The 12,458-nt window shown below is 41.8% G+C and overlaps 1 non-coding gene across 1 annotated transcript; it reads right to left on the bottom strand.

Moving 5' to 3' along the window:
- Positions 1-6,832: 6,832 nt before the first annotated feature.
- Positions 6,833-6,951, bottom strand: LOC111744214. Its single transcript, XR_002782051.1, has one exon. It is a non-coding gene; the product is annotated as a 5S ribosomal RNA (ribosomal RNA).
- Between the last annotated feature and the right edge of the window lie 5,507 nt (positions 6,952-12,458).

Here is a 12,458-nt window from a genome sequence, read left to right on the forward strand (position 1 = left end):
AAAGGAGAGGCTAAGCTGGCTGTAAGGGAGTTGGGAGCTAAGAGCCAGGAGGAGAGAGATTTTAGGCAGTTCCAGTGTGTGAGAGTGATGAACAGGAAAGGAGAAAAGGAAGATTTCAACAGCACAGAGTGTCTAATGATGGACATTCCCTTTTCGGTGTTTTTGGAACAATGGTAAAGAAATAAATATATTTTTTGAATGTTGAACTAGTGTTTAATTGTACATTACACTGGACCAAGATGGGGCTACCACAATCAGCTCCTGGATTATCCCCTGTGCCTGAAACAGTGCTTGATACACTGTAAGGGTTTAATAAATATTTGCTGAGTGAATTGCCAATATGCAGGTTCCAGATATGTATCTCATGAAACTAATGCCATAGATCTCCAAATGTACACATTTTAATTATAAACATCCTCTAAATCTCCTTGTCAATGAATGAGCCCCTCATCATAACTCCTTTTGGCTTTGCCCTTCCCCCCTCCCCTTAATCTATCCCTATATCCACATTCTAGAAGCATCTCCATATGTTTTCAGAAGTGTCTGGCCTTATGTTTTCTGACCTTGTTTCTTTAGTAGTTGACAGAGGTTGCTAGGATGTTGGAGGTCTAAAAGACAACATCTGGTTAGAGACCAAGGAGTATGTACATTCTTTGTGGCCCAGCCAGTGTTCCCCTCCAAAAAGTCCCAGAGGAAGGTAAATGTGTGGGAATAGCCCATGGACAACTGTGATGTGAAAGAGAAAGTCAGCATCATGAGTGGAAAAGTATGCAGAAGGTGCTGTGGGATAAAAGATGGGGGAGCAATACATTTTTGCCTGGAGGTGGGGCTATGTAGGGAAGCTAGAAATAGGTAGGCCATTTGAGGTGAGCCATAAAGGATGATTAGAAGGTTGCCAGGTGGATGGTTTGGGAAGAGAGGGAAGGATATTTCATTCTGAGAGAGAATAGCAATGAGCTAAAGCAGGGACATACGGAAATGCATGGTCTTTTGCAGGGGCAAACAGTAAGTAGTTTTTGAGGTTGAGATATTCTGAAGTGTAGTTTGCTAAGGAGAAAGAAGAGGGAAAAATGGAAGGATACATCCTATACCAAGGCCAGTCTGTTGCAGGTTGGGTTCTCCAGGTGCTGAGATGAAGTTTGGAAGCAAGATATTTACTAGCGATTAAGGCCAACGAAGGTGGAGGAAGCAAGACTGGGCAGAGGGAGAAGCTGAATGACAACACTGACCCCACAAAACTTCAGCCTCCCTGGTGGGGAGCCTCATCTACTTCCTAGCTTTAAGCATCAATGAAAGAGTGAACTATTCAATAGCATGCTTAGGAAGTCAGTGTTCCTCCCTCCAGTACTCTAATCTCAAAGTACTTAGAGGGCCCTAGTTGGGTGAATGGCATCCAGTGAAGGGTTGGCTCTTATTAACTCCTCAGTGATAGTGAACATGGGTGCTTAGACCAAGACCCAAATGTGGTCAAGAGATCCGCCTCGTGAAGTCTATAAGCTAATTCATGGCTAAGTGGCACTGTAATTGTTAACTGGAAGTTGTGGGTTACTATTAATAGCCTGAGCGTGAGTTTGTCCATGAGGATGGATGTGAGTACCTACATACTCTTCGACTTAGTTCTGAACACACCCTTGCTTCCCTTCCTCTGTTGAATGATTGTTATACTTGACATTATCAATGACCCTTCAGAAGGGCTGTGAGCAACACATGAAGAAGACATCAGGGTGTATTCCATCTCCAGTGTGAGGCCACTGTAACTATAAAACTTGATGGAGGGGTATTTGTTTTGTAAGTTGTGTAAGGCTGGACTGGCAGGGAGAGCAGAACAGACTTGTGGTTCATTTGTCTGATTACTGGGTTCTCCAAAGACTTCTTCTTTTTTTACACCACACTGTCTGGGTTTAAATCCTGGTGCAAGCACTTCCTACCTATGTGACTTTGGTCAAGTTACTTAACTTCTCTGTGCTACAGTTTCCTCATATCTAAAATGAGGCCTGCGGACCCGGAAGTAGATAGCATGGACAACCAGGTACAGTCTGAAAGAGTAATTACCAATAATGGAATTGAAAAAGAAAGGGTGAGAATGGCTTAGATGATAGAGGCTTTGTTCACCCCTCTTGTGACCAAATCAAAGTTGTGACAGAAACAAAGAGCAAGCAGCAAACACAGTCACCTGGGATCTAGGTGAACAGAAGCACTACAACTGGAGAGAGAAATAAGAAATCACCCTGCAGTGATAGAAGGTAGGAGGAGGCAAAGACATGAGGTGGCCAGGTACCCTAGCAGCTGAGTGGGACAGAGGCTATGGCTGCTGGCAGCTGCAGATGCCTTTTAAAGCAGGCCAGGTTGTTGTGGGGGTAGACCTGTTTGTTTTGAGCACCAGCATTGGATAGGCTGCTTGGGGGGCACCAGGAACTTACAGAGGGACACTGGGTTGATGGAGCAAGGACCGGGTGTGAGGCTCTCTCCTGGACAGAAGTGCTGGCAGTATTTATTGTTCCTCTGTTGAGCCCTACCCACTCCTAGTGTGCAGACTCAGCGCCACTAAAGCTGAAATATCATCAAACTGGTTAACAGAGGTTGCTCCTCCCAGAGGATTCCCTGAAACTCCACCTCCCCCAACTTGTGGCCACACCCAAGTCACATCCAGTTGTGTCTTTGGTGAGTCCTGTACAATTTGCTGAGCCAACTCCAAGACTCACACCGGTGGCAGCTGACCTTGCTTTCTGGCGTGGCCTCTTGAGGCAAGTATAACACAGCATCTGTGGATTGCTTGCTGAATCTTAACAAGTGGCTCCGGATGGGCCCCAGGCTGGGGCTAAACTTGGCCTGCAGCCGAACCCCTCTCAGGACTGTACCACAGGACACCTACTACACAAAGCCACACTAATAAAACCGGGAGACTAAAGAGCTTTGCTTAGTACATAGAAACAGACACAGAAAGGCAGCTAAAATGGGAAGAAAAAGAAGCAGAAACCATATGAGAGAAGAGAACAAAGATCCAGGAGTAGTGAGGTTAAGCAATCTAACAGATGTAGAGTTCAAAACACTGATTATAAAGATGCTCAATGAACTTAGGGGAAGCGTGGATGAACTCAGTGAGAACTTTATCAAGGAGATAAAAACTATAAAAATGGAAATGGGAATTATAAAAGGGAACCAGTCAGAAATGAAGAACACATTATCTGAGATGAAGAGTATATTAGAGGCAATTAACAGAATGGATAAAGAAGAGGATCAAACCACTGATATAAAGGATGGGGAAGCTAAGGACACTCAATCAGAATGGCAAGAAAAAAGAAGCCAAGACTATAATAATAATTTATGGAGCCTATAGGACACAATTAAATGTAAAAATACCTATGTCACAGGGATACCTGAAGGAAAACAGGAAGTTGAAGGGCTATTTGAAGAAATAATGGTGGGAAACTTTTCTCACCTGGTGAAGGAAATAGACATACAACCCCAGGAAGCTCTGAGAGTGAGTCCCAAAATGATGAACTCAAAGAGGCTCACACCAAGACACATTATAATTAAAATGCCAAAGTTTAAATACAAAGTGATAAACTTAAAAGCAGCAAGAGAAAAGCAGTTAGTTACCTACAAGGGCGCACCCATATGACTGGCAGCTGATTTCTCAAAAGAAACTATGCAGGACAGAGGGCTTGGCATAAAATATTCAAAGTGATGAAAACCCAGGATCTACATCCAGGAATACTTCATCTAGCAAAGTTATCCTTTAGAGTTGAAGGAAAGATAAAGACCTTCCCAGACAAAAAGAAGCTAAAGGAATTTATCAATACCAAGCCAGTAGTATAGGAAATGTTGGAGGGACTTTAAGAAGAAAAAACATGTATCAAAAACAGGAATAAAGAATGGTAATAACTACATTTCTATCAACAGTTACCTCAAATGGAAAAGAATGAAGTGCTCCAACCAAAAGATAGAGTGGCTGAATGGATAAGAAAACAACATCCCTACATATGCCACCTACAAGAGACTCACTTCAGATTAAATACACACACAGACTAAAAGGAAGGGGATGGAAAGAGATATTGCCTGAATGAAATGGGTCAGATAGAGAAAGACAAATGTCACATGATTTCATGTACACGTGGAATCTAAAGAACAAAATAGACAACAACAAGAACAACAAAAATGGAAAGAAACTTATAGATACAGAGAATATTTTGAGGGCTACCAGATGAGAGGGGGGTTGGGAAGATGGTGAAAAAGAGCAAAGGGATTAAAAAGTACAAATGGATAGCGTAGCATAAGGATAATAGTTAACAGTGTTGTAACAAATATATAAGGGGGAAGAAGGGTACTAGATTTAGTGGGGTGATCACTTTGTGAGTTATATAGATCTCTAATCACTATGCTGTACAAATGAAACTAATATAATATTGTATGCCAACTATAATTGAAAAAAACTCATTGTGCAATGTAAATACGAGCAACTAATTGTCTATTATATCTCAATAAAGCTGGAAAAAAAGAACCACATTAAAATAAATAAATAAATAAACAAACAAACAAACAAATAAATAAATAAATAAGACCGAAATGCTTAGAACAATGTCTAACATATAATCAGTATTCTATAAAAGTTAGCTCTTATTATGATTATCTTAAAACTGCTTAAAATACATAACCCCAAACATTAAGACCCTAGAGACCTTGGAAGAAGAAGCAAAGAGGAGAATGGGTGTGACACTTATTCCTTCATTTGTTTGATATTTTTGGAACATATACCAGATGTCAGGTATTGTGTGAGGAAGTGAGATTACCTAAAAAAGAAGATAAAGTTTCTGCTTCTGAGGATTCAGTGTAATGTGGGAGGGGTTTATAAACCTAAGTAAAATATCGCGTATGATGTTCTAAGTACTGTATTAGAAGTATTTAAAGACAGCCATGGGAAGCAACCACCTGCCTGGGGAGGCTTTGGAGAGGGAGGGGTCAAAGGTAAGGAGAACTTTAGCAGATGGCGGGGGATGGGAGGAGGACGATGTAGGCAGAGGGTGAAGCAGTGAGAAAAGCAAGAAGGTGTGCCAGGCACCCTGCTCAAGTCTGGGAGAAGTTGAATATAGTGGTAGCTGCACAGGCACACTGGTCAGGCTGTCCAGAGTCTTGAATTGCTAAGCTAGGGGGCTGAACTTCACTCTGACAACAAAGAGCAGGGGGCGAGATGTGATCAGATTCTGTGTCTCAGACTTGTCTGGTTTTGCAGCAATCCGGAGTCCTTTTCACTTTCTCATTTGATCTTTGGTACTCAAAGTGAGGTCTGAGTACCAGCCTGGCCGGCATTTCCTGGGAGCTTGTCAGAAATGTAGACTCTTGGGCCCCACCCAGACGCACCAAAATCAGCCTTATAACAAGAACCTGGGTGATTGGTTTGCACTGTGAAGCTGGAGATCATCGAAGTCTGGACTACATTGCCTATTCAGGCTAAGAATATTTGCCTGACAAATGCTGCCCACTCCCTCATTCTACTGCTGGAAAGTTGAGCTCAAAGAACAAGAAGTGCACAGGGCTTTAGGACATTGGGGTTTTGAGACTGAGGGTTGTTCAGGTGATGCGTTTGCTGAAGGGCTGTTGTCCCTGTAATGTCAGGGCTGTTCATCCATGTCTTTCCCATGGCTTTTCTCAGTCAGGGTATTGGTACTTAGCAGCAGGGACACAGACATGTTTCAAGATGTCTCTGCTTATCAGGTGCTTAAAAACCATCATTATCGATTTTCATGTCCAGCTTCAAGCCGCATTGGAAGTTATAATCTGCTCCCATAATTCTCCGTCCTGCCAGGCTTACATTTCATTAACAGCTCCATTTATGACCTTTATTTTCCAAACCTTTTTCCACTCTATCTTTCTAGAAGTTTCCAAACTAGTCTCTGGGTCTCATGTTTTCTTTTTGTGTGTGTGTGTGTGTGGGGTATCTTTTCAAACGATTATTTAATCTACCAGCACCCTTTTAGTTCATCAATAGCATGAGAAGGAAGCCTTTCTCCTTTTCTGGGATGTATTAACCTCAAAGAAACAAGACTGTGGATCTGGGGAGAGGAAAATACCGCATCTTGATATCTGGGTGCTGCTTTTCACTGGCTCGTACTCAAAGACCAATGCACATGAGCTAAACATTGCATTGCCCCAAATAAATGAGCCTCTAGGCATCAAAGACTTTTTAATAAAAGTTGAAAGCAGAGCTTTTCAGCTCTGCCCCTGCACTTTTTTCAAGCTGTGATAGAATTGGTATGATATTTCAAAGTATAGTAAAAGGCAGAGAATTGTAATTGTAAGAGAAATTGTAAGAGAATTCTTTTCTCCTTTTAACTTCCTATAATAATTTTAAAAACTTATCTGCAAAGCTGCCTGGGTGTATCTTACCAAGTCAGCCCTGGAACCAGATAACCCATCACAGAACATTCGAGTTTGATACACTATTCTCGCAGAATGAATGCTCTGCTAAGTGGTTAACTAGCCCTTTGTTCCAACTCAGGGAAGAGAAGAGATGAAGGAAAATGAGGAAGAGGAGAGCTTTCCTTCTCTAATATATCAAAGGTAAATCTAAAAGAGACACTGTTAGAACCTATTCCAACTAAGACATCCTACCAAACACAAAGACATGAAGACAAACAAAAGGATTAGAATATAATATAGTGCAGTGGTTAGGCGAGGGTCTCTTGATGGCACTATTGACATTTTGGGCTAGATAATCCTTTTTATTTTTTAGATGAGGCAACCTTTGGTTGACCTCACAGATTGCAAGGACCTTGTTAGCTTACAATCCCTTATTTATTTTTTATTTTTTAATTTTTTATTTTTTAATTTTTTATACCTACAGCACCTGGTCTTCCTAGGTGGTCTCCCATCCAAGTACTAACCAGGCCCGACCCTGCTTAGCTTCCGAGATCAGATGGGATCGGGCTTGTTCAGGGTAGCATGGCCATAGACTAGGCTGGATAAACCCTTGTGGTGGACTGTCCTGTGCATTGCAGGATATTTAGCAGCGTCCTTGGGCTCTACTTACTAGATGCCAGGTGACAACCAAAAGTGTCTCCAGACATTGCCACATTCCCTGGTGGGTAACTTTGCTCCTGGCTGAGAACGACTGGGTTAGATAAAGAACGGGCTAGCTGGATTTACATCCCAGCTCTGGCACCTACTAGCATCTTGATCTTGGATAAGTCTCGTAGTATCTCTTGAGCTCAGTGTCTTCATCTGTAAAGATGGGGACGCCTCATAGGATTACTATAGGATTAAGTACTTAAATATGCATTATCTAGCACATAGTAAATGTTCAATAAATATTAACTGTTTTTGAGATGATAACGACATTCTCTCAACTGAGGTAAAATACTATAACCCAGAAACTGGAACAACTCATTGATAAAGAGATTAAGGACACAGAACACATCTTAGATTATCACATGGGGAAAAATTCTGCTGTAGTGAACAAAAGCATTGATTCACCCTACATTAACACCCAGCTGAAAGAAAAGCATTACACACATCGGATTAGCAGAGAAGCTCTAGAAATTCTGAAGAACTCAAACAGTCTTAATAAGGGTGCCGGATTTAACCTTGGAAATCTGGAAACAACAGAGCACAGTGTCAACACAGAGAAAAAAGAACAGAGGGCCTTTGAGAAGAGCTGTAAGGCTAAAACAAAATCCTCCCTCACTGTACAACACCGACTGTCTCACTTAAGCGCCTCACTTAGAAAGTCCCTTTGAGATCTGAAGTAACTTGCTGTCCTTGCCGAAGAATGCGGCGACTCCTCCTTGCCCCTCTAACTTGCACAAAGTCCCCAAGACAGAAGCAGAAACACCCTGTGTTCTCTGAGATGTTGAACCAAAAACTCTAGGCAGAGCCTGGGGCTGTGGGCAGGAAGGCAGGGGTGGGGGGTGGGGGATGGTCGGGAGTGTGGGGGGAGTGCCATAGTATAGAGCTAAAATTGACTGAAGAGCCACCAGCTTTTGAGTGATTTTTGTTATGAATGCATAAATCAAGCAAGTTGTGAACTTTAAATTGATTGCAACATGTTGCGCTATCAGTGTGTTCTCTGATTATTTAATTTCTGGTCTGATCTTATCTCCCATTTCCCAAGATGCTTCTGAAGGCTTTCATGTCCACAGCCTAAATCATGCTTTCTTTTCTCCTGCCAGTGTTCCATGTTCCCAGAGCGTGTGTAGATGAGGAATAGTTTTACATAGCACAAGTTAGCACTTTTGGGGCCTCTCCCTTGCCGAAAGCAAATTCCTTAGGGTTTGAAAGAAAAATCTGTCTCCATCAAGTTCTCCTTACTTTTTTGTTATACCTTTAATTGCTGCAATCATTTCAAGGCCTTGGTTTATTTTTATGTGTTACTCATCCACTTTTTCATTTTATATTTTATTTTATCCTGTAGTTGAGTCTTAAAATGTCAATATCATCTTGAGTGTTATCGGGGTTATTCATCATATCAAAAGGCTCAGAAATACTGATGTACTTATGTGGCTTTACCTGATACTATTTTTTTTTTTTTTTTTCCTGAGACATCGTTATTAGCCAGGATCCTGGTAGAAAGAAGATGGCCGAACTGAAGAGAATATTAATGAAGCACTTTGGACAGAGCTAAGGGAACCTACCTGGGATGATGAGGCACCCAGGACCGGGAACAGTGAGGAGCTGTGGTCTTCCTGAGGCCCCAAGGGCAATAAGACATAGAGACAGGGTTATCAGAGCCTGATAAGAAATGAACAAGTGGAGGCCCCAACAGGAGGGTAACTAAATGGGAACACAGCCACCGGCAGACCTGGAGAAGCATGGAGTGAACAGGGAGAGTAAATTCTCTAACTCTTTCTTCTTGTACTTTTTGGTTTCCTAATGGTGTCTCTGATTGGCCAATCTGGATGATCCTGTCCAGAGAGATTAGCCTTCCTGCTACAGAGAAAAGATCTAGATTGAGGTGGGGATGAGGCACAAACAGAATAACCAACGTCAACCTTCTTCACTTTTGGCTGTTGAAATTCTCATTAGATTATTAATAGTCAAGCTTTTCACAGTAGATTATCCGTGGTGATGGGTACACATGAATGCATACCAATTCTATTATTGTTAGGAAGTCAATTTATGCTCTTCCTGGAGATATGCACAATTTTTTTTCATTTTAAGAAACTTCTTTTCTTTCTCCTGCTAGATCAGTCTCCCGTCCCTGTATGGAGTGGACAGCTGTCTTCAAAAGCCTTAATGCCCAAACAAAGAACATGTTAGAAATGTTAATTCTCAGCCCCAACTCTAAGTCTATTGAACCAGAAACTCTGGGGTGGGGCCCATCTATCTGTGTTAATAAGCCCTCCGGGGAGTCTGACACACCCTTAGGTTTGAGAAGCACTGGGCTAGCTAGGTGTTGTGTAGAACATCTCTAATGCTTCTTTCACACCACACCTTTTTGTTCCAGGTGTTGCTGTGGCAACCAGCAGTGCACAGGTGTAGCCGGACCACACCTCACTTCAGCTGCACCATGTATAATTGTCTGCCTCTGGGCGGGCGTCTCTTCCACTGCAGTGTGGGATAACCGGGGGAGCCTGCTCAGCCGTTCTTGGGCATGTGCAAACCTGGAAACACTAAGGAGTTCCTTAACAGTCCTGGGGCATCCCTGGACCAGTGAGGACTGGGAGCCAGTGGACAAATTACTGCCCAACGATCTTGGGGCAGAGGTGCATTTTACATGGCTCCTCAGTAGCTTCCAGTGGGACTAGGCCCCATTTGCCCAGAACACTTACCGGCTCAGGGATAAATCTTTGGATTGTCTTTCCCTCTTCCCAATCCTTTCATTTTTGTTTTGTGGGATCGCTTTCCAAAATAAACTACCTGCATATAAACATTTGTCTCAGGCTCTACTTCTCCGGGGAATTCAAGCTAAGACAAATGTCCTTTCCCCATCCTTTATCAATATTTTACTCACTTTTAAGGACAAGTTCAAATGGCATCTATAGCTCATAAACCTCTGTCCCCCCAGTTGAAATCAGATACTCTCTCCCTTGTGCTTCCAAAGTGCGTGTGTGCTTGCTTTTCCTTCCTTCCTTCCTTCCTTCCTTCCTTCCTTCCTTCCTTCCTTCCTTCCTTCCTTCCTTCCTTCCTTTGCCATCACAGCAGTGGCCATAATCTGTCTGGCAATTCTGTTCTGCAGTTATCTGTCCTAAGCTAGACTAGTTTCTTTAGGTCGGGGACAGTGTCTATTCATTCAAGGATCATTCCCCCACCCGACCCTTATCCTGATGGGTTTTTGCATAGTGCTGAGCACAATAAATGTCTATTGAATTTAATAGAATGTCAGAGTCATGTCTGATGGCTTTTAAAGTCGCACTGTAATGTGTTCAGTGTATCTGACTTGGAATAGTGGTATTCTTTATTGTTCTAGTCTTGAAGCTATGAGGCTGTCTCTTTTAGCTATTTTCAATCCAGCTATTGCTTGGAAGAAGGCATGATTGGTTGTGACCATTCAATACAGCTAGGGCCTGCTTCATAGGCATGTGACTTGTGGAGTTGCACAAGGCCTTACATTCAGAAGGTCTTGGATGTTGCCATCCTAAAATTCTTAATAATTTTATCCTTGAAGCCATGTTTTGCGAGTGAAGTCCAAAGGGATGGTGGAGCATGTGTGTGAGCAGAGGAGATACATGTAATACTGTGTCTGCACTTTCCTGCTGCCCTATTCACATGTAGCATTCACGATGTCCCATGAGCATAGAACCAGTGGACCTAAGATGCAAGACTCAAAGTGAGCACAAAGCAAGTGTCTCATGTCCACAACTGAGTAAACTGAGGGGAGAGGGCAAGTAAGGGGAAGAAATGGGGAGAGAGGAGAATGGGCCACAATTTTGATTAGAACCAGGCCATGCTTTGACTATGGAAAGAAGGCAATGGTATTCTAATATGCACCAACTACCAGGGAATTCTATCATATCCTTTCTCATTCATGTTATTTCCCTGTATTAGCTAAATGCTTATGCTGAAAATGACTACATAAAGAAAAGAAAGAGATAGGGTAACCCACAGTTCCTTTCCTTCTGGTTCGTCCTTATTTATCAGTAAGCTGAAGATAGAAAGTATTGGTAGGATGAGCACATATGGAGAGGTGAAATAAACAAAATTTGGTTAATTTTTTTTCAGTTTGGTCAATTTTATTCAGTGTTTCCAATGTTCTGATAAGGATAAAATATGTATGCATACATGAGCTACAAAATAAAAATTGTATAATTTCAGTGATTCTGCATACAAGGTGAATGTTCTTATATTTGCATTTAAAATGGTCATTGCACAATATAGAGACAAATGGAAAGATTTAAACACATTCATACATAAAAATGTTTGTTCAAAAAGAAATGAAAAATAAATAAGCTTAAAAAATACTGTGCAATGAGCCAAATTTGGTGTGTTGGTAAGCATATAAAATAAAATCCTTAAATAAATACGAAGAAATATCTGTAAGGTGAGCTGCTTCTCTGTTAGAATGTGCCGGGCTTTGGAAATACAAAGATAAAAGTCATCGTCCTTGCCCAAGGACTTCACAGATTAGCAGGGTATTCAGGCAAGCAACTCCACCATCAGAGAAAAGGGCTAGTGAGAGCTCTGAACATCTAGCTGCATGTGGGTTGGGAGCAAAGAAGGCAGGCATCTAAGTGTGAGCCTGCATGGTATCTCATTTAACCCTGACCACCAGCCGCCCTCTCCCATGGTGCATGGCACACAGTAGGCATTCAAGAATCAGAGGAATGAATCTGATTCAGGGTAGTTTTCTGGAGGAAGTGACTTCTTAACTGAAAGTTCAGTGCCTGGGCTTGTGGACATCTCAGTTTCCCAATTAACCTCCAAACATCCTAATTATGCTGTGATTGGAATTACCAAGGAGAGGCCTAGGGGAAACAATATTTCCAAGAACGTCTCCTCTTAGGATGGCAGTATTTGTGTTCAATATCCATGAAAAAAAGAAACATCGGAGCCCAATCTTGCCTTAGGTGTAATTCTAATTCATAAGAACAGTGTTCAATATTGCTAAATTTGCTAAAATTCATGGCTGAAAAATAGAAAAATTTCACATATTCCTTATGTAGGTATATTTTCTTTCCTCATATTATAAACTCATCCTTGTAAACTATTCTTTTTTTTTTCTATGTACTTTACATTTCTCTCCCATAAGGGACTCAACAAACTTCAGCCCTGGTAGTAAGACATGTTCACCAATCCCCTTCTCAGATGTCTCCAGTACTCCTAGAAGATGGCATGTGGCAATAACTGTCATCCTCAGAGACTTTAAAGTGTTTTACCTGCCCTATATTATGGCTCTTCTGCTTGGTGTTCACCACTGTTTGTGTATTAATTAGACTGGGAATTTCTTGAGAGTAACTCTGTGTCTGTCACCTCTACATCTCCCTGGGGACCCAGCACAATGTCTGGTATCTAGGAGGAACACAATA

This window comes from Pteropus vampyrus, unplaced genomic scaffold (assembly GCF_000151845.1).
Source record: "Pteropus vampyrus isolate Shadow unplaced genomic scaffold, Pvam_2.0 Scaffold129, whole genome shotgun sequence".
NCBI lineage: Eukaryota > Metazoa > Chordata > Mammalia > Chiroptera > Pteropodidae > Pteropus > Pteropus vampyrus.